The sequence below is a fragment of the Arachis stenosperma genome, chromosome 6 (genome assembly GCF_014773155.1).
Source record: "Arachis stenosperma cultivar V10309 chromosome 6, arast.V10309.gnm1.PFL2, whole genome shotgun sequence".
NCBI classification, from domain to species: Eukaryota; Viridiplantae; Streptophyta; class Magnoliopsida; order Fabales; family Fabaceae; genus Arachis; species Arachis stenosperma.
Genome location: NC_080382.1, coordinates 137,955,075 through 137,964,416, shown reverse-complemented (window position 1 = coordinate 137,964,416; position 9,342 = coordinate 137,955,075).

Below are 9,342 nucleotides of genomic sequence, written 5' to 3'. Positions count from 1 at the left end.
CATTGAATCACTTTTATAAACGTTAGGGATACAAATAGGACGATTTAAACGTTAGGGACACAAATAGAACTTACTCCAAACGTTAGGAACAAAAACGTTACTTTACTCTTTTTTTTAATTTAACAAGTATCGAAATTTAGATTTTTTTATCATAAAAATTTTAATATAATATCATAATATATTTTTTTTTCAAAAATTTAAATTAATAAAAATATATAAATAATGATATCTCTGCGGTCATTGAATTATAATCTCATGCAATTTTCAACCGTGGAAATAATCCATATATAACCCTATATTTAACATGCATGTAAGGCTTATTTTGGTTCTAATATTAGTTGGAACAGCTAATTTGATTTTCTAATTTTTAAAATGATCAACTATGTTCTCCAATTTTAGAGAAACACCAGTCTTATTAGTTCTTGTCAAACTTTTATCTAAGGCTACTTAAACTATGCAAACACTTTTTAATTGTAATTAATATAGTGTCTAAAATTATTCATAGGACTTTTAATTACATCAAAATTGATAAACTCACATAAACTAACCTCGGACATTATATTAACTATTACATTAAAAGTGTCTACATACATATTGTAAAAAGATCACATGCATAATTAATTAATACTACTAAAACTTTATCTTAATTATTGTTTCTTAAGTTTTAGTTAAGAAAATATAGTGAAAGGTATACCACAATTATGTTGCTTATTCTAGGGTCAAAAGGAGAAGAGTAGTAAATTAAGTTAGGTCGATTTAATAGTTAATTTATTAATCCATTTAAATAAGTGTTAGATATTTAAATCTTAGTTTATGCATGCAGTAACGAATTTATTCAGCAAATCCTTGAAGAGATACCGTGAAAAAAAAGGAGGATAGTAGTAACTACTAACTAGCATAATTATTACATATGGTTTTTGTATCTGATGAGTTTGGAGTGATAAATTTTTACATAAGATATCCAAATATAAAATTACTTTTATTTTTTCTATAAAATTTTTTTAAAAAAATAACTCGAAAAACGATTTTTTTTTTAAGTTGATCCAAACAAACTAGCTATAAGTCTTTGATACTTATAACTTAATCACTATATATAATGTTATAAGGAAAAGATCCACAGTTTCAGCTAATTCTCTTGGCGAATAACGATTACGTACATGCCAGAAGAGATTAGACAGGATATGTATTCTCGAGTACCAAACTTCACATAAATATTATCCTCCATCCACTTAACTCATATGCTAATCATGAATCACAAGAGATAGGTACATAGTTCTCTTTTTTAGGATATAAATCCGACAAATTTAACAAATTATAGCATCAATATAATTCTTATATATCATAAAAAAACGATCGTTTAAGTTAATTTATCATTATAAAATAATAAAAAAAAAGTATAATAAAAAATATAAATTAGTGGTTGTTAAACAATATTTCATTATAATGCATCTTCTATTATTTAACAATTACTCATTTATCTTTTTATTTTATCTTTTCGTTTTTTTTAAATGATACCACTTTTATTTTTGATAATGACACTTCAGGCATATTTTTTATATATAATATATATGTATGAATTTATAGAAAAAAAATTATTGAAATAGGAATGCTAATAAATCATCCCTTTTTTAACTATTTTGTGAGTGATAAATTAAATATTGCATTTGGTTAAAAAATTAATTTTGTTGAAGATAGAATTAGATAGGGTCGTGTCTAAAATTTTAGGGTGTGAATAGGATTAGAATTGAGATATTCTCAATCCACACGTAGGGTAGGATAAAGTTAAATTTTAGAGCAATTTTTAATTCGCATATATGATTAAAATTGCATCTAAACTTTATCATCTTATCATATTTATTACCACCCTCATACTTAACTGTACATAAATGAGAACGATTGCTTTGATTTAATTCTTTTAGTTTATTGTAAAATTTTATTTCTAAAATTTATTTTAAAAGTAATATAATTTAAAGAAATATAAAATTTGTTATTTTAAATACCCTAATACCTTTTCTTTTAGAAAGTTTTGTTAAGTTATTGACCTAAAATGGAAAATTTACAAAAGTTCGTGCTACAATGCATTTACATCATCTTTCCCTATGTTAGTATGTACTATTTTACATATCCAGGTATGCTTTATTACACCATCCTTCTACACTTGTAACATTGTGACCCAATTTCTCTATTTTCTTGGAAGCTTAGGACTGTTTTAACATCTATCATACTATCCAAGTCTCTCCTTTTGTATTGGCTTGAGATTTTTATACTGATCACCAATCAAATGCATTGTGCATACTATACTTTAATTTTAAATTTTGAAATTAGATTTTTACCGTACAGAATCTGTTGTATGGAAACTTATCTTCCTACCTTGTGTTGTTCTTCTTCTCACACCACTCTATATAGCGCTTTTGTATGATATAACGATGGCAACCTCTCCTTCGAAGAGATTGCATTAATTCCTCTAACAATTATTCTCCATATACAAACGTTTTTTTTTATATGTAAGTCATTTACACTCATACACGCACGTTTTTCTTTGTGCCATTACTACACGTTCTCTCTTTTTCTTTTTTATTAATTTTTTCTCACGTTGTTATCGTCATCACCAACACTACCACCACCTCCTCCTCTTTCTCTTTCCTTTTTCATTGGAATTTCTTCTCCTCCTTCTTTTTCCTCTTTCTCCTCCATCATCAGCTATCTCGTTGTTGAAGATAATAAATAATTTAAGTTCTGATTGTCAATTGAACCAAAATAAAATTGATTATTGTTTTGAATCCAATCAAGTAGTTGACGTGTGGTTTGATTCTAGTTAATTTTTTCATTAGTAGTTTATGATTCTGTAGGTGAATAATATTTCATCGTTGATGGTTTGAATTGAATGTAATGTAAAAATTCTGCATTAAAGAAAATATTTTCTGTATTTGCAACAAATTTGGGTGTAATACGAAGATATATGGGTGTATTCTTTAAGAATTTTTGGTGTATGTGTGCTGATAAATTCTGCATAATTCAAAACTCTTCTTCTTTCTCATCCTCATCTTTTGCTGCTTCTTCTTCTTCTTCTTTTTTATCATCATCATCATCTTCTTTTTTTCGTATTCATCTTTTTTTTCTTATTTTATCTTTTCAAGTTTCTTCTTGTTTTAATTTTTAACAAGAATAAAAACAAAAAAATCAAACAAAGAAGAAGAAACACATAATGGTATAAAATTATTTGGAAGAGGATGAACTTACATTCATTCAACTAAAATAAAGAAAGAAATAAGAAAAAAAAGAAGAAAAAAATGCAGTATTAGAGGAAACATTTTTCTATATTTGCAGCAAATTTGGGTATAACACGAAGATATTTAGGTATATTGTTTAAGAATTTTTAGTGTATGTGTGCTGATGAGTTCTGCATAATTCAAAACTTTTCCTCTTCCTCCTTCTCATCTTCTGCTGCTTCTTCTTCTTTTTATCTTCTTATTTCATATTTTCATAATTCTTCTCGGGAGAAAAAAAAAATCAAATAACAAGAAAAAAATACATAATGTTACACAATCAATAGAAAGAGAAGGAGGAAAAAAAATGTAGCAACAACAACAGTAATAAAAAAGACAATGAAGATGAAACACGCAAAAAAAAAAGAGGAGAAACAGAAAGAAGAAAGAGAAGAAGAAGGAAGAGGAGGAGAAGAAGGAGAAACGCAAAGAAAAACGACAGTTGTAGTTTTGATCGAGGAGGAAGAAGAAGAAGAAGCGTCTTTAATAATGGTGACCGTTGAATAGCGCGCGTGTTAACATGCTCATATGGGTGAACGTCTTTTTTATTGGGTTTAGTCCAACTTATATGATTTGTAAACAAAAAACGCTTATATGTATAGTCTGTTCTAATACAAATTGTGTTGATGTCTCAATTTGTCATAATGGTTGCTTCTTCTTTTAATTTGACTATGATCTTATCACTCGTGTAACACTTTGATACTCCATTACTCTGTTAGATACCCTCCAATGATGAAATTTTTCTTCTCCTTCTACTTTTTGCGCACAGGTCCATCATAGCCTTGTTGAATTGCTGTCAAAACTTGTCTTTTTCTGCCTAGGCCGGCTCTTGGTTCTTTTCTTCTTTTTATCAACTTCAGCACTCCACTGTTAGCATAGTCTCCAAGCTTCTCCCCCATACCTCATCTTTTGATGTAGTTTTCTTCTCAAAAATCAACATATTCCCGTGGGAGAACCAGACCACTCCATGGCTTATCAAAAGATTTTTTTTATTGTGGCTCTCCAAGCATCATCTCAATTGGCTTCTATTTGAATGATTTAGAAATAAAATTTTCATCAGGATTGTGCTTCCAAACAATTTTGTCTTTGGTACTTGGTACCTGCACATAAACAAACACTCCCCAGTATATTATAATCCACAAATGATTTTTTTTTCTCTCTCAAATAAGTTCCTACGCCATTGGAAATTCCAAACCTATGTTGTGCCATTCCACAATCCACAATCGCTAATAATAGTGTTCTTCATATTCGAAACAGTGTACAAGTCAGGATATATCTCTTTCAAGCCTTTATCCCCAAGCCAATTATCTTCCCAAAATCTGGTGTTGTCACCACTTTCCACACACATCTTCATACCCTCTCTGTTGCAATTCTTGTAATATCTTATTACCATTTATTGTTGCTACAATATCCATTCAAGGTTCATTAGAGTTCTTGCATTTGTAATCCTCTACCTTGATATTTGATTTGATATCATAGCAAGAATTTACTATTTTCTTTTTCGAAATACCTCCACCACTATTTGAACAGAAGGGCAGTATTTTAAATAATCATGTCGCCTACTCCAAGTTTTCGTATTTCTTTGGTAATTGAATTTTGTTCCATTTAACTATGGGAATTACTCTATCACCATCTTTTAATCCCAAAAGAAATTTTTTGTCGCGATATAATTTTTTTAGCTACAATAATTGGTATTTTAAATAAGCTAAGATAATATATCGATAGACTATTTATTACTGACCTTATTATAATCACTCTCCTTATTTTAGATAGCAAACTCATTTTTCATCCACTTAGCTTCTTCTTGATTCTGTTAATGTAAGTGAGATGTCCGTTAAATGCCAAATTAGAATTGCTCTAAATGATGAGGACAAATTGGTCCTTGAATGTTGTTTGATTTTAACATGTCCTAAATTCTGATTGTCCAGAATTCCTAATTATTCACCCTGAAACAAAACAAAATCCTAGCACAATGCAGAATGAATAGCATCGAAAGCTCCCAGGTGTGACTGTTAATTGTATGCAACAATATACAAGTCTAGAACAACGGAGAATCCTAATCGGTTGTTTCTAGGATGCCCAAATTTTTGGGTAATTGCTATCTTCTTCTTATAGTTACTTTGACTTGTTCTGCGCAAAAAAAAAAATATTTTCATTTCTTGAATTCTTTTTTTACAAGAGAATTCACCATACTACAAATTCTTTAAATGGCTGGATGAAGCTGTTGGGTATGAGAAAGTTATAGAAAGTGAAAAGCATGGTTGGAAGCAGAGATTGATTGATTTGGAGGAAAGAATTTTGGCGTTAGAGAAGCAGAAATTTTCTAGAATTGTTGTTAGTCGATTTAGGAATGTTTGCTTTTTCTTTTTATTGGGTTTATATTTGTAGTAGTTGTGTTTGTCTTGTGTAGTAGTAATAGGTGAATTAGAATTGTTACTGTAAATGTAATGTAGTTTGTTTACCATGAATGAAGTTAGTTGTGAAGTGTGAACCATTATTGTAAGCATGTAGTTTATTTACAATGAATGATATTATCCGGTTGTTTTAAATATTTGTAAAATCTAATAAACAACCACATCAATGATAAAAGTACAATATGTAATCCGAAGTGAAACATAATTAACATAGATAATAAACATTACTCAAAATGAGTTAAATACATCAATAGACTTATGGAATGACATCACCTGAATCCAAAATATGACCAGATTCACCCTAAAAATATAAAGCACAACACTATTGTACTAAATCCAAAAGAAAACTTCACACTCAAAATAACATCATATCTACCAAAAAAATATCATCCCTAAAATAATATTATATCTATCAAAATAGCATGTCCAAATCAAAGTTTTCAAACCCAAAAAATTAAGTCATGATTCATTCAATCTAAGGAGATCAATATTTTAATTTCAAGGCCTAGGCCTAAAAATTTTAACATTCTTTAGGCTGGTCTAATGTTTGTTGTTGTCCTTGTTTCTGCAGAGAAATGATCAGTTGGCCCTTGAGCTAGTTGTGGTTGTGAGGCAAGCTGTAGGCGAGGAGCTTGTGCAGACTTAACAATAGCTTCTTTCTTCTTAAAGAGAGCTGAATTTAGTGGCTTGTTTGATGAAGGCCTTGATTGACTTTTTCCTTTCTTTGATTGCCTCGGATGATTACTCCTACACAATGTCAGACCAACATTAATGACTAATATATTCCATAAATAATATATATAACAATAGGGTTGACATTGTTAGCAATAGCAGCATCACTAACTATAGTTGTGCTTGTGGATTATGGGATATTCATTGCTGGGACTTAATTTGGCTAAAACATAGAATAACAGTTGCATAAAACATGTACAATTTCACTTTTTAGTAGGGGTGTTCAAATCCAAACCGATCCAAATTAAACCGCTCATCCAATCCAATCCAAACCGAAACCGATTAAAACCGCACTAATTTGGATCTGATTGGATTTTATTTTTTACAAACCGCTGGATCGGATCGGATTTCGGATCTACTTTTTAAAACCGATCCAATCCAATCCAAACCGCACAATGTATTATAATATTATTATTTTATTATTATATTTATAATTATACTTATAACATGTTTAATTTATTATATATTTTTATATTATTCATGTATTATTATTATTTAATAAATAGTTTATGTTCAAAATGTTATTTATTATTTATTTTAACTAACCTATAATTTTATTTTTATGTTATGTTATCGTTAGTTTTTTAAGATATTGTTGAGACTTATTATGTCATTGTTAATTATTTAAAATTTGATGTTAAGACTTGTTATATGTATTTAATTTTTTTAATTTACAAAACCGCAAATCCAATCCAATCCAAACCGCTTGAAATTGGATCGGATCGGATCGGATTTTTTTTAAAACATCATCCAATCCAAACCGCACCGCAAGTAAAATTAGTGTTCGGATCGGATGAGTTTTTGACTCAAAACCGATCCAAACCGCACCGCGAACACTCCTACTTTTTAGTGTATAATTAAACCCTTATAAAAATTATAAAAAGGACAATTAAACCTTTATAAAAGTTATGAAATATACAATTAAACCCTCATAAAATATATTACATCGACAACTAATCCTCCCGTTTGAAAGAGTTAAAGACTAACTTTAGAATTAACAGTAGTTTCTTGTTGCTAATGTTGGGTGCACTCTGAGACAGTGTACCTCTTGAGAGGTAGACTCATGTTGAGCTTTGGTCCTTTTTTTAGTGCCTTTCTTTATTGTTGGAATTCTCTTGAAAATCTTGTAGCTGTAGTTAGGATTGTCACACTTGGTGCAAGTGACCATAAGACTCCTCCTAGCCTTATTTTCAGTGGCTCTATAGGATCTTTCTTCCTTACAGACAATATTAACTCACTACCAAACCAAAAAACTAAAAATTCACAGTTTTTTAATGGTTTATGCACAATTTTCAGCAAAGAACAAAAAGCTTAAACCCAAAAAGAGTAGACATTCATATTATTTTAATGGTTCATACAAGATTTTACCAATAAAAAATCATAACCACTTGCTTTACATACTTTTAAACATAAAGCACAAATTTTTTACATCATTGGGACCACACAAAAAGAAACCGCAACCTTCCAAACACAAAAATAACTAAAAAATTTCTTACTTGGAGGATGAATGTCACACAACACACACTGTCTTCTTCCTTCTACAATGTCATAAGATCGTCACGAAAATCACTAATTTTGGAGAAAAACTTTGATAATCTATAAGTATTTATAGATAAATAAAGAGATATGGAGAGGATTAAGGAAAATTTCTGAACTTAAAAGGGGAGGAGAATTTCTCGAAACAACGACGTTTTTATTCTCACCTGACACCAACGGACATATCATTATTAATAATGATACACGTAGTCAATTCCATTCCGTTTTGTGTCAACATTTGACAGAAAGATCTAACGTATCTAACGTTTGTAATCTTTAAAGATCTAGTCTATTCTGTTTGAAGTGTAAATCTTCAGAGACTTAATTGTCACTTCACTATATATATATATGCAAATTTTTACTTTTAAATATTACGATTCTGTAGTAAAACATGATATTTATCATCTATATACTAAATTTTATGGAATTCAACATTAACATAGAATTGAGTAATATTAAGATTTAATTTGGTAATATACATTTTATAATAACTTTTTAAAAATCATTTTAATAAATACAAATAATAAAAATTATATTTAATAAAATTATTTTTAATATTTAAATATTTTAATAAATAAACGTAATAACTATAGATATAAATATTCATTAATATATAAGATTATATTAAAATTTTTAACTTTAAAAAGTAAAAATTAATTTTAAAAAGTATTTTACTAGACATTTGCAAAAAGCGCATGTCCACGCATATACATTAATAAGACCATGCATAAGCGAGGTGAAGTAATGGAAAATGGTACTTACTCACATACATAGTGAATTAGTGAGGATGAGAGAAATGATATTATAGGAGGCCAATAACATATATAATATTAAAAAATTATATATAAAAATTATATAATATAAGATGTATAATGTATTACAAAAATATATCGACAGAGAATATATTTTAAAGTAAAAAAATATGTGTATACTTTTTACTAATAAAGTGGTCGATTTTTCGTATCATAAAATTCACCGATAATAGAATTTGTGTCAAATTTTTCAGTAATTTTCTTTTCAATATAATTAAAAGGCAATTTGTAAGAAATTTATCTTTTATTTTGTTTCTAAGTTATTTTTTACAATATTCATAGTTGAAAAAGATCTCTTAATTGTAGCAGTTGAAACAGAGAGAATTAATACCAAATGAATAAAAAAAGACAAGAAGAAAAAGAATTCACTTCATGAGATTTAAAAATTTTTATTTAATTAAAAAATATTAGTAATAATATCTTTTTCAGATTTTTTTAATATTGTTGCTTACTTTTTAAATATTAAAAATTATTAATATTTAAATTAGATTGAACTTTTATTTATATTAGGCTAAGTACTAAATATTTTTTTTTACAATTAAAAAAAATTGGGGACCGAGACCGCCACTCGTCCCCTTATGT